The sequence below is a fragment of the Balaenoptera musculus genome, chromosome 11 (assembly GCF_009873245.2).
Source record: "Balaenoptera musculus isolate JJ_BM4_2016_0621 chromosome 11, mBalMus1.pri.v3, whole genome shotgun sequence".
In the NCBI taxonomy this organism is placed as follows: domain Eukaryota; kingdom Metazoa; phylum Chordata; class Mammalia; order Artiodactyla; family Balaenopteridae; genus Balaenoptera; species Balaenoptera musculus.
Window position 1 is genome coordinate 58,702,181 of NC_045795.1, and position 12,912 is coordinate 58,715,092.

General features: G+C 50.7%; 1 long non-coding RNA gene across 2 annotated transcripts; it reads left to right on the forward strand.

Annotated features, from left to right (window-relative positions):
* The first annotated feature begins 4,133 nt into the window (after positions 1–4,133).
* On the forward strand, positions 4,134–7,415 carry LOC118903932. Of its 2 annotated transcripts, XR_005021900.1 has the most exons (4): positions 4,134–4,256; positions 4,556–4,598; positions 4,769–4,897; positions 7,337–7,415. It is a non-coding gene; the product is annotated as an uncharacterized LOC118903932 (long non-coding RNA). The 2 variants fall into 2 exon arrangements; XR_005021901.1 differs by lacking the exons at positions 4,769–4,897; positions 7,337–7,415 and adding an exon at positions 5,458–5,525.
* Positions 7,416–12,912: the final 5,497 nt, after the last annotated feature.

Genomic DNA, 12,912 nt, shown 5'->3' on the forward strand with positions numbered 1-12,912 from the left:
CTGCATGAAGGGCCATCAGGCTATCCAATGAGTTAATGAAGATTACCCACCTGAGCACTTTCTGTTGCATGTGACTCAAGCTGCTTTAAGCATGGGCTTATGGTTTTGTTTACTAAACCATCCAAAGATAGATCTGACAGGACTTCAAGGCTCAAATGTCGTGTTCAGGACCTGGTTTCTCTCTTAATTTCTGGGCTCTGCTTGCTCCGTGTTGAGTCCATTAGCACACAGACTCTTCCCTGTGATCCCAAGGTGGCAACTGCCAGCTCCTCGCTGCTGCGGCTACAGCCTTCCTGTTCCACATCAATAGGAAAGAGTAAAGGGCCTTCCTTTAATTTTCTCTGAGACTTATTGGTCTATCCAATAAGTCTATGGATCCTATGTATGGGTCCATGTGTCTACCCCTTGGCCAGTCACTGTAGCCAGGAGTATGGGATGCACTGCGTGGCTCAGCCCCAGGTCACATGTTCCAACCTTGAGTCCAGGAACTGGGCGTAGGTGGACCCCGAAAGAAATAAATGTGGCATTATCAGAAGTGCTAATGAATGGTGGGAAGCAAACCAGCACAATTCCATTTTGGTCTGCTCCAGGACACTCTAAGATGGATTCAAGGAAGTGATTCAGGGGTCTGTGGCTTCCCTGAAGTTGCCGGTACTTTCTGTAGGTAGTTTGTGTTTATGTCCATTTTATTTTAATGTATTTATTTTTATTTATTTTTGTCTGCATTGGGTCTTTGTTGCTGTGCGCAGGCTTTCTCTAGTTGTGGCGAACAGGGGCTACTCTTCGTTGCGGTGCGCAGGCTTCTCGTTGCGGTGGCTTCTCTTGTTTCAGAGCATGGGCTCTAGGCACGTGGGCTTCAGTAGTTCTGGCTCGCGGGCTCTAGAGCACAGATTCAGTAGTTGTGGAGCATGGGCTTAGTTGCTCCACGGCATATGGGATCTTCCCGGACTAGGACTCGAACGCGTGTCCCCTGCATTGGCAGGCAGATTCTTAACCACTGCACCACCAGGGAAGCCCTATGTCCATTTTTTAGAGAGAGGGTCCATAGCTTTGATTAGATTATCAAAGGCCAACCCAAAGAATTGCCTCTGCTAAGATAACGGTGAATATTGAACCAGACTGAACTGCTTTTTAAAACTGAGTCTTCGTGTTTATACTGTCTTCTTGAATGCTTTCGGTATAAGATGTAGAATCTGCTTTCCAGCTGCCTTTTATCAAATGATGTTGAACCCATCGGGATTACCAGAGATAGTAAATACTGATTAAAATTTAGTTTATAGGACTTCCCTGGTGGCACAGTGCTTAAGAGTCCACCTGCCAGTGCAGGGGACGCGGGTTCGAGCCCTGGTCAGGGGAGATCCCACATGCCGTGGAGCAGCTAAGCCCATGTGCCACAACTACTGAATCTGCGCTCTAGAGCCCACGAGCCACAACTACTGAAGACCCTGCGCCTGGAGCCCGTGCTCTGCAACAAGAAAAGCCACTGCAATGAGAAGCCTGCGCGCTGCAACGAAGAGTAGCCCCCGCTCGCCGCAACTAGAGAAAGCCACGTGCACAGCAACGAAGACCCAACACAGTCAAAAATAAATAAATACATTTATTTTTAAAAAATTTACTTTATACCATTCCTTCATGGTCCAGACGTTGTAGACCCCTTTTCCCTCCCCAGAAAGTCCTGTTTGTGGGGCCACAACAGAGGCTGCCCCAAGCTCTGTCACAGAGGTTGAGCTCATAGCCCTGCTGGGACCCCAGCCACCACCCACTCTCCTCAGACCCTGCCTCAGCAGCCCCTGTTTGCCCAACGATGAAGAGCTGCTCATTCTAGGTGAGGAAAAGGCCCTTTGGGAATTATTTCCCTATCATGATTCCAAGGCTTCATGCAGGCTGATATCTTCCTGCTAATACCAGGCCACATGCATTGTTGACACCAGATAATGTTAGTCTTCTGGCTGATACAGTGGTGGATGAGCAAACACTGGGCGGCTGGTAGAATCCCCGACTTCCTGAGTGTCCGCGATCGTGGATTCATTGAAGTTTAAACATATAGAGACCTACCCCACCCTTGCCCTTTGCATTTGCCAGGAGATGAGCTTATCTGTGAATGATTGCTGTAAATAGCCGCCCCTCATTTCCCCCCTCACTTGCACTTTGGCTTTTAATGGGGTTCAAAGCCTGGCATTTTGCTGATTTTCCCCATCTGTGACCCACAGGCTAGCCCAGGGATGCTTAGAATTTAATGTACACACAAGGGACTACCCTGGCAGTCCAGTGGTCAGGATTCCGTGCTTCCACTGCAGGGGGCACAGGTGCAATCCCTGGTCGGGGAACTAAGATCCCATATGCTGTGTGGTGTGGCCAAAAAAATTAATTAATCAAAATTTTAAAAAGTAATGTGCACACGAATCACCCAGGGATCTTGCTCAAATGCAGATTCCGATTCAGCAGATCTGAGGTGGGTCCGAGATTCTGCATTTCCGACACGCTCCCAGTGACACCCATGCTTCTCGAAGGTCCTCACGTCTAAGAGCAAAGGGCTAGGCCAATGGCTTTCAACTCTGGCTGCACACTGGAGTCACCTGGGGATTTGCAGAAATACCGATGCTTGGGTCCTACTTTCAGATATTCATAATTACCTGGTTTGAGGTGTGACTCCCCAGATGATCCTGACACACAGCCAGGGTTGAGATCCATCGGGCTGACGCCCCAGCCTTCAGCCTCTGCCTGTTAGCTCCCCTCACTGCCAGTCTGGCTCGCTCATACCACCTCTGCACTGCACTCCTGGATTGCCTTCTCCTTTGCCCTTGGCATTCATGGAGAGCTTATTATGGATTAGAACTTTCCACATAACCTGATGAAGTCAGCACTACTTCTATCCCCATCTTGCAAGCAGAGAAACTGAGGTTTGGAGAATGAAGTATCTTGTCCTAGGTCACACAGCTATTAAGCAGTAGTATCAGGACCCACCCAGGTCTTCTGTCCCTGGAGCACAAAAGCAGCAGAGCGTGGGTTTAAGAGGATGGCCTCTGGAGTCAGACAGACCTGGGGTCCACCACTCACTATTGGTGTGACCTTGGGGTCCACCACTCACTGTTGGTGTGACCTTGGGGTCCACCACTTACTATTGGTGTGACCTTGGGGTCCACCACTCACTGTTGGTGTGACCTTGGGGTCTACCACTCACTATTGGTGTGACCTTGGGCAGGTTACCCTGATCCTGAAAGCGTTGGGTCCTCCTCTGTGAAATGGAGCCCCTTCTCAGGGCTGTCAGGAGCATAAAATGGCATGATCAGTGTAAGCCATGCCCCCAGAGCCTGGGCCCCAGGACAGGTTCTAGCAGTCTCCACACCATAGTACTTCCCGTGGGCCCGTGTGCTTTGGCACTGGGCACGGACTTCTAGATTGTAACTCATCTTTTCTGTGCTCACAACAACTCTTCAAATGGAACTCAATTTCCTTCAACGCAGAAAGGTGCAAGTATGAGTATGGAATGTGTGTGAATGTGATTTTTTTATATTCATGGCCTCAAATGAGTTTTCCTTTGCTGCAAGAGGGCTTGATGGGGGAGGTAGTGGGTTCACCAGTGTTGGCCTGTTCACTCTGACCCTATGGAGTGACCGAAGACAACTCAGCCTGAATCCCCCAAACCATACGCCAGGCTGGCTATACGGCTTGTTTCTCCCCATGGTGACGGCTGGAGGGATGAAGAGGTCGGGACTCCATCGCTTGTGAATCTCATGTATGCAGGGAACTACATTTTTAGAAGCTCCACATCTAGGACTTTCCCAGTTTTAACTCTAAAAGTCCCACAACCCTGGAAAACCTTCAGTCCCAGAAAGATGGGGACAGTTGGTCACCCCACCCTGAGCACATGTGTCTGGGAGACGTCCTTCCATAAACAACCCAGATGGCTCCAAGCCTTTCTGCCTGCCTTCTCCATGGAGGGCTCTTTGGAGTGAGGTGGTTTCTCATCCTCTTTCTGATGTGGGCCCTTTGGTGTGAGGTGGTTTCTCGTCCCTTTGTGATGTGGGCCCTTTGGTGTGAGGTGGTTTCTCATCCCCTTTCTGATGTGGGCCCTTTGGTGTGAGGTGGTTTCTCGTTCCCTTTGTGATGTGGGCCTTTTGGTGTGAGGTGGTTTCTCATCCCCTTTCTGATGTGGGCCTTTGGTGTGAGGTGGTTTCTCATCCCCTTTGTGATATGGGCCCTTTGATGTGAGGTGGCTTCTCATCCCCATTGTGATGTGGGCCCTTTGGTGTGAGGTGGTTTCTCATCACCTTGGTGATGTGGGCTCTTTGGTGTGAGGTGGTTTGTCAACCCCTTTGTGATGTGGGTGTTTTAGTGTGAGGCGGTTTCTCATCACCTTGGTGATGTGGGCTCTGTGGTGTGAAGTGGTTTGTGATCCCCTTGGTGATGTGGGCTCTTTGATATCAGATGGTTTCTCATCCCCTTGGTTATGTGGGCCCCTTGGTGTGAGGTGGTTTGTCATCCCCTTTGTGATGGGGGCCCTTTGGTACGAGGTGATTTCTCATCACCGTGGTGATGTGGTCTCTGGTGTGAGGTGGTTTATCATCCCCTTTGTGATGTGGGCACTGTGGTGTGAGGTGGATTTTCATCCACTTTGTGATGTGGGCCCTTGGTGTTAGGTGGTTTCTCACCTCTTTGTGATTTGTGTATGTTGGTGTGTGGTGTTTTGTCCTCCCTTTTGTGATGTGGGCCCTTTGGTGTAATGTGGTTCCTCAACCCCTTTGTGATGTGGGACCTTTGGTGTGAGGTGGTTTGTCATTCCCTTTGTGATGTGGGCCCTTTGGTGTGAGGTGGTTTGTCATCCCCTTTGTGATTTGGGTGCTTTAGTGTGAGGTGGTTTCTCATCACCTTGGTGATGTGGGCTCTGTGGTGTGAAGTGGTTTGTCCTCCCCTTGGTGATGTGGGCTCTTTGATGTCAGGTGGTTTCTCATCCCCTTTGTGACGGTGGCCTATTTGTGTAAGGTGGTTTCTCATCCCCATTGTGAGGTGGGCCCTTTGTGGTGAGGTGTTTTGTCATCCCCTTTGTGATGTGGGCCCTGTGGTGTGAGGTGGTTTCTCATCCCCTTTATGATGATGGCCCTTTGGTGCGAGGTGTTTTCTCATCACCTTGGTGATGTTGGCCCTTTGGTGTGAGGTGGTTTCTCATCCCATTTGTGACAGTGGCCCATTGGTGTGAGGTGGTTTCTCATCCCCTTTGTCATGTCGGCCCTGTTGTGTGAGGTGGCTTCTCATGCCCTTTGTGATGTGGGCCGTTTGGTTTTAAGTTGTTTTCTCTTCACCTTGATGATGTGGGCCATGTGGTGTGAGGTGGTTCCTCATCCCATTAGTGATTTGAGCCCCTTGGTGTGAGGTGGTTTCTCATCCCCTTTGTGATGTGGGCCCTTTGGTGTAAGGTGGTTCCTCAACCCCTTTGTGATGTGGGCCCTTTGGTGTGAGGTGGTTTGTCATCCCCATTGTGATGTGGGCTCTGTGGTGTGAGGTGGTTTCTCATTCCGTTTGTGATGTCGGTGCTTTAGTGTGAGGTGGTTTCTCATCATCTTGGTGATGTGGGCTCTGTGGTGTGAAGTGGTTTGTCATCCCCTTGGTGATGTGGGCCCCTTGGTGTGAGGTGGTTTCTCATCCCCTTTCTCATTGGGGACCTGTGGTGTGAGGTGGTTTCTCATACCCTTTCTGATGTGGACAGAAATGAGAAAAGAGAGTCCATCACAAAGGGGATGAGAAACCACCTCAATGGGTTTCACACCCATCTGGTGTGGGGTGGTGTGTCATCCACTTTGTGATGAGGGCTCTTTGGTGTGAGGTGATTTCTCATCCCCTTTGTGATGTGGGCCCTACAGTGTGAGGTGGTCCCTCATCCCATTAGTGCTGTGAGCCCCTTGGTGTGAGGTGGTTTCTCATCCCCTTGTGATGTGGGCCCTTTGGTGTAAGGTGGTTCCTCACCGCCTTTGTGATGTGAGACCTTTGGTGTGAGGGGGTTTGTCATTCCCTTTGTGATGTGGGCCCTTTGGTGTGAGGTGGTTTCTCACCTCTTTGTGATTTGCGTACGTTGGTGTGTGGTGTTTTGTCATCCCTTTGTGATGTGGACCCTTTGATGTGAGGTAGTTTGTCATCCCCATTGTGATGTGGGCTCTGTGGTGTGAGGTAGTTTCTCATCCTCTTTGTGATGTGGGTGCTTTAGTGTGAGGCGGTTTCTCATCACCTTGGTGATGTGGGCTCTGTGGTGTGAAGTGGTTTGTGATCCCCTTGGTGATGTGGGCCCTTTGTAGTGTGGTGTTTTGTCATCCCCTTGGTTATGTGGGCCCCTTGGTGTGAGGTGGTTTTTCATCTCCTTTGTGATCGGGGCCCTTTGGTGCGAGGTGATTTCTCATCACCTTGGTGATGTGGTCTGTGGTGTGAGGTGGTTTATCATCCCCTTTGTGATGTGGGTCCATTGGTGTGAGGTGGTGTGTCATACCCTTTGTGATGGGGGCACTTTGGTGTGAGGTGGTTTCTCATCACCTTGGTGATGAGACCTCTTTGTGATTTGCGTACGTTGGTGTGTGGTGTTTTGTCATCCCTTTTGTGATGTGCCCCCTTTGATGTGAGCTGTTTTGTCATCCCCATTGTGATGTGGGCTCTTTGGGTGAGGTGGTCTGTCATCCCCATTGTGATGTGGGTGCTTTAGTGTGAGGTGGTTTCTCATCACCTTGGTGATGTGGGCTCTGTGGTGTGAAGTGGTTTGTCCTCCCCTTTGTGACGGTGGCCCATTTGTGTGAGGTGGTTTCTCATCCCCATTTTGAGGTGGGCCCTTTGCGGTGAGGTGTTTTGTCATCCCCTGTGTGATGTGGGCCCTGTGGTGTGAGGTGGTTTCTCATCCCCTTTATGATGATGGCCCTTTGGTGCGAGGTGTTTTCTCATCACCTTGGTGATGTTGGCCTTTTGGTGTGAGGTGGTTTCTCATCCCCTTTGTGACAGTGGCCCATTGGTGTGAGGTGGTTTCTCATCCCCTTTGTGATGTCGGCCCTGTTGTGTGAGCTGGCTTCTCATGCCCTTTGTGATGTGGGCCGTTTGGTGTGAGGTGGTTTCTCTTCACCTTGCTGATGTGGGCCATGTGGTGTGAGGTGGTTCCTCATCCCATTAGTGATGTGAGCCCCTTGGTGTGAGGTGCTTTCTCATCCCCTTTGTGATGTGGGCCCTTTGGTGTAAGGTGGTTCCTCAACCCTTTTGTGATGTAGGCCCTTTGGTGTGAGGTGGTTTGTCATCCCCAGTGTGATGTGGGCCCTTTGGTGCGAGGTGGTTGCTCATCCCCTTAGTGATATGGGCCCTTTGGTTTGAGGTGGTTTCTCATCCCCTTTGTGATGTGGGCCCTTTGGTGTGAGGCGGTTTCTCATCCCCTTTGTGATGTGGGCTCTGTGTTGTGAGGTGGTTTCTCATCCCCTTTGTGATGTGGGCCCTTTGGTGTGAGTTGGTGTATTATCCCCTTTGTGATGGGGGCTCTTTGGTGTAAGGTGGTTTGTCATCCCCTTTGAGATGTGGAACCTTTGGTGTGAGGTGGTTTCTCATCACCTTGGTGATGTGGGCTCTTTGCTGTGAGCTGGTTTCTCATCCCCTTTGTGATGAGGGCCCTGTGGTGTGAGGTGGTTTCTCATCCCCTTTGTGACGTGGGCCCTGTGGTGTGAGATAGTTCCTTATCCCCTTTATGATGGTGGCGGTTTGGTGTGAGCTGTTTTCTCATCCCCTTTGTGATGTGGACCCTGTGGTGTGATGTGGTTCCTCAACCCCTTTGTGATGTGGGACCTTTGGTGTGAGGTGGTTTGTCATTCCCTTTGTGATGTGGGCCCTTTGGTGTGAGGTGGTTTCTCACCTCTTTGTGATTTGCGTACGTTGGTGTATAGTGTTTTCTCCTCCCTTTTGTGATGTGGACCCTTTGATGTGAGGTGGTTTGTCATCCGGATTGTGATGTGGGCTCTGTGGTGTGAGGTGGTTTCTCATTCCCTTTGTGATGAGGGCCCTTTGGTGTGAGGTGGTTTCTCATCCCCTTTGTGATTTGGGTGCTTTAGTGTGAGGCGGTTTCTCATCACCTTGGTGATGTGGGCTCTGTGGTGTGAAGTGGTTTGTCCTCCCCTTGGTGATGTGGGCTCTTTGATGTCAGGTGGTTTCTCATCCCCTTTGTGACGGTGGCCTATTTGTGTAAGGTGGTTTCTCATCCCCATTGTGAGGTGGGCCCTTTGTGGTGAGGTGTTTTGTCATCCCCTTTGTGATGTGGGCCCTGTGGTATGAGGTGGTTTCTCATCCCCTTTATGATGATGGCCCTTTGGTGCGAGGTGGTTCCTCATCCCATTAGTGATGTGAGCCCCTTGGTGTGAGGTGGTTTCTCATCCCCTTTGTGATGTGGGCCCTTTGGTGTAAGGTGGTTCCTCAACCCCTTTGTGATGTGGGCCCTTTGGTGTGAGGTGGTTTCTCATCCCCTTTGTGACTGTGGCCCATTTGTGTGAGGTGGTTTCTCATCATCTTGGTGATGTGGGCTCTGTGGTGTGAAGTGGTTTGTCATCCCCTTGGTGATGTGGGCCCCTTGGTGTGAGGTGGTTTCTCATCCCCTTTCTCATTGGGGACCTGTGGTGTGAGGTGGTTTCTCATACCCTTTCTGATGTGGACAGTTTGATGTGGGGTGGTGTGTCATCCACTTTGTGATGAGGGCTCTTTGGTGTGAGGTGATTTCTCATCCCCTTTGTGATGTGGGCCCTTCAGTGTGAGGTGGTCCCTCATCCCATTAGTGCTGTGAGCCCCTTGGTGTGAGGTGGTTTGTCATTCCCTTTGTGATGTGGGCCCTTTGGTGTGAGGTGGTTTCTCACCTCTTTGTGATTTGCGTACGTTGGTGTGTGGTGTTTTGTCATCCCTTTTGTGATGTGGACCCTTTGATGTGAGGTGGTTTGTCATCCCCATTGTGATGTGGGCTCTGTGGTGTGAGGTGGTTTCTCATCCCCTTTGTGATGTGGGTGCTTTAGTGTGAGGTGGTTTCTCATCACCTTGGTGATGTGGGCTCTGTGGTGTGAAGTGGTTTGTGATCCCCTTGGTGATGTGGGCCCTTTGTAGTGAGGTGATTTCTCATCACCTTGGTGATGTGGTCTGTGGTGTGAGGTGGTTTATCATCCCCTTTGTGATGTGGGTCCATTGGTGTGAGGTGGTGTGTCATACCCTTTGTGATGGGGGCACTTTGGTGTGAGGTGGTTTCTCATCACCTTGGTGATGTGGGCTCTTTGTTGTGAGGAGGTTTCTCATCCCTTTTGTGATGTGGGGCCTTTGGTGTGAGGTGGTTTGTCATCCCCATTGTGATGTGGGCTCTGTGGTGTGAAGTGGTTTCTCATTCCCTTTGTGATGAGGGCCCTTTGGTGTGAGGTGGTTTCTCATCACCTTAGTGATGTCGGCCCTGTTGTGTGAGGTGGCTTCTCATGCCCTTTGTGATGTGGGCCGTTTGGTGTGAGGTGGTTTCTCATCACCTTGGTGATGTGGGCCATGTGATTTGAGGTGGTTTCTCATCCCCTTTGTGATTTGGGCTCTTTGGGTGAGGTGGTTTCTCATCCCCTTTGTGATGTGGGCCCTTTGTAGTGAGGTGTTTTGTCATCCCCTTTGTGATGTGGGCCCATTGGTGTGAGGTGGTTTCTCATCCCCTTTGTGATTTGGGTGCTTTAGTGTGAGGCGGTTTCTCATCACCTTGGTGATGTGGGCTCTGTGGTGTGAAGTGGTTTGTCCTCCCCTTGGTGATGTGTGCTCTTTGATGTCAGGTGGTTTCTCATCCCCTTTGTGACTGTGGCCCATTTGTGTGAGGTGGTTTCTCATCCCCATTGTGAGGTGGGCCCTTTGTGGTGAGGTGTTTTGTTATCCCCTTTGTGATGTGGGCCCTGTGGTGTGAGGTGGTTTCTCATCCCCTTCATGATGATGGCCCTTTGGTGCGAGGTGTTTTCTCATCACCTTGGTGATGTTGGCCCTTTGGTGTGAGGTGGTTTCTCATCCCCTTTGTGACAGTGGCCCATTGGTGTGAGGTGGTTTCTCATCCCCTTTGTGATGTCGGCCCTGTTGTGTGAGGTGGCTTCTCATGCCCTTTGTGATGTGGGCCTTTTGGTGTGAGGTGGTTTCTCATCACCTTGGTGATGTGGGCTCTTTGCTGTGAGCTGGTTTCTCATCTCCTTTGTGACGTGAGCCCTGTGGTGTGAGATAGTTCCTTATCCCCTTTATGATGGTGGCGGTTTGGTGTGAGCTGTTTTCTCATCCCCTTTGTGATGTGGGCCCTGTGGTTTGATGTGGTTCCTCATCCCCTTTGTGTTTTGTGTATGTTGGTGTGTGGTGTTTTGTCCTCCCTTTTGTGATGTGGACCCTTTGATGTGAGGTGGTTTGTCATCCCCTTTGTGACAGTGGCCCATTGGTGTGAGGTGGATTCTCATGCCCTTTGTGATGTGGGCCGTTTGGTGTGAGGTGGTTTCTCTTCACCTTGCTGATGTGGGCCATGTGGTGTGAGGTGGTTCCTCATCCCATTAGTAATGTGAGCCCCTTGGTGTGAGGTGCTTTCTCATCCCCTTTGTGATGTGGGCCCTTTGGTGTGAGGTGGTTTCTCACCTCTTTGTGATTTGCGTACGTTGGTGTGTGGTGTTTTGTCATCCCTTTTGTGATGTGGACCCTTTGATGTGAGGTGGTTTGTCATCCGGATTGTGATGTGGGCTCTGTGGTGTGAGGTGGTTTCTCCTTCCCTTTGTGATGAGGGCCCTTTGGTGTGAGGTGGTTTCTCATCCCCTTTGTGATTTGGGTGCTTTAGTGTGAGGTGGTTTCTCATCACCTTGGTGATGTGGGCTCTGTGGTGTGAAGTGGTTTGTCCTCCCCTTGGTGATGTGGGCTCTTTGATGTCAGGTGGTTTCTCATCCCCTTTGTGACGGTGGCCCATTTGTGTGAGGTGGTTTCTCATCCCCTTTGTGACGGTGGCCCATTTGTGTGAGGTGCTTTCTCATCCCCTTTGTGATTTGGGCCCTTTGGTGTAAGGTGGTTCCTCAACCCCTTTGTGATGTAGGCCCTTTGGTGTGAGGTGGTTTGTCATCTCCAGTGTGATGTGGGCTCTGTGGTGTGAGGTGGTTTCTCATCCCCTTTCTCACTGGGGACCTGTGGTGTGAGATGGTTTCTCATACCCTTCCTGATGTGGACAGTTTGATGTGGGGTGGTGTGTCATCCACTTTGTGATGAGGGCTCTTTGGTGTGAGGTGATTTCTCATCCCCTTTGTGATGTGGGCCCTTCAGTGTGAGGTGGTACCTCATCCCATTAGTGCTGTGAGCCCCTTGGTGTGAGGTGGTTTCTCATCCCCTTTGTGATGTGGGCCCTTTGGTGTAAGGTGGTTCCTCAACCCCTTTGTGATGTGAGACCTTTGGTGTGAGGTGATTTGTCATTCCCTTTGTGATGTGGGCCCTTTGGTGTGAGGTGGTTTCTCACCTCTTTGTGATTTGCGTACGTTGGTGTGTGGTGTTTTGTCATCCCTTTTGTGATGTGGACCCTTTTATGTGAGGTGGTTTCTCATCCCCTTTGTGATGTGGGTGCTTTAGTGTGAGGCGGTTTCTCATCACCTTGGTGATGTGGGCTCTGTGGTGTGAAGTGGTTTGTGATCCCCTTGGTGATGTGGGCCCTTTGTAGTGAGGTGTTTTGTCATCCCCTTGGTTATGTGGGCCCCTTGGTGTGAGGTGGTTTTTCATCCCCTTTGTGATCGGGGCCCTTTGGTGCGAGGTGATTTCTCATCACCTTGGTGATGTGGTCTGTGGTGTGAGGTGGTTTATCATCACCTTGGTGATGTGGGCTCTTTGTTGTGAGGAGGTTTCTCATCCCTTTTGTGATGTGGGCCCTGTGGTGTAAGGTGGTTTGTCATCCCCATTGTGATGTGGGCTCTGTGGTGTGAAGTGGTTTCTCATTCCCTTTGTGATGAGGGCCCTTTGGTGTGAGGTGGTTTCTCATCACCTTGGTGATGTCGGCCCTGTTGTGTGAGGTGGCTTCTCATGTCCTTTGTGATGTGGGCCGTTTGGTGTGAGGTGGTTTCTCTTCACCTTGGTGATGTGGGCCATGTGGTTTGAGGTGGTTTCTCATCCCCTTTGTGATTTGGGCCCTTTGGTGTGTGGTGTTTTGTCATCCCTTTTGTGATGTGCCCCCTTTGATGTGAGCTGTTTTGTCATCCCAATTGTGATGTGGGCTCTTTGGGTGAGGTGGTTTCTCATCCCCTTTGTGATGTGGGCCCTTTGTGAGGTGTTTTGTCATCCCCTTTGTGATGTGGGCCCATTGGTGTGAGGTGGTTTCTCATACCCTTCGTGATGTGGACCGTTTGTTGTGAGGTGGTTTGTCACTCCCTTTGTGATGTGGGCCCTTTGGTGTGAGGTGGTTTCTCACCTCTTTGTGATTTGCGTATGTTGGTGTGTGGTGTTTTGTCATCCCTTTTGTGATGTGGACCCTTTGATGTGAGGTGGTCTGTCATCCCCATTGTGATTTGGGTGCTTTAGTGTGAGGCGGTTTCTCATCACCTTGGTGATGTGGGCTCTGTGGTGTGAAGTGGTTTGTCCTCCCCTTGGTGATGTGGGCTCTTTGATGTCAGGTGGTTTCTCATCCCCTTTGTGACGGTGGCCCATTTGTGTGAGGTGGTTTCTCATCCCCATTTTGAGGTGGGCCCTTTGCGGTGAGGTGTTTTGTCATCCCCTGTGTGATGTGGGCCCTGTAGTGTGAGGTGGTTTCTCATCCCCTTTATGATGATGGCCCTTTGGTGCGAGGTGTTTTCTCATCACCTTGGTGATGTTGGCCCTTTGGTGTGAGGTGGTTTCTCATCCCCTTTGTGACAGTGGCCCATTGGTGTGAGGTTGTTTCTCATCCCCTTTGTGATGTCGGCCGTATTGTGTGAG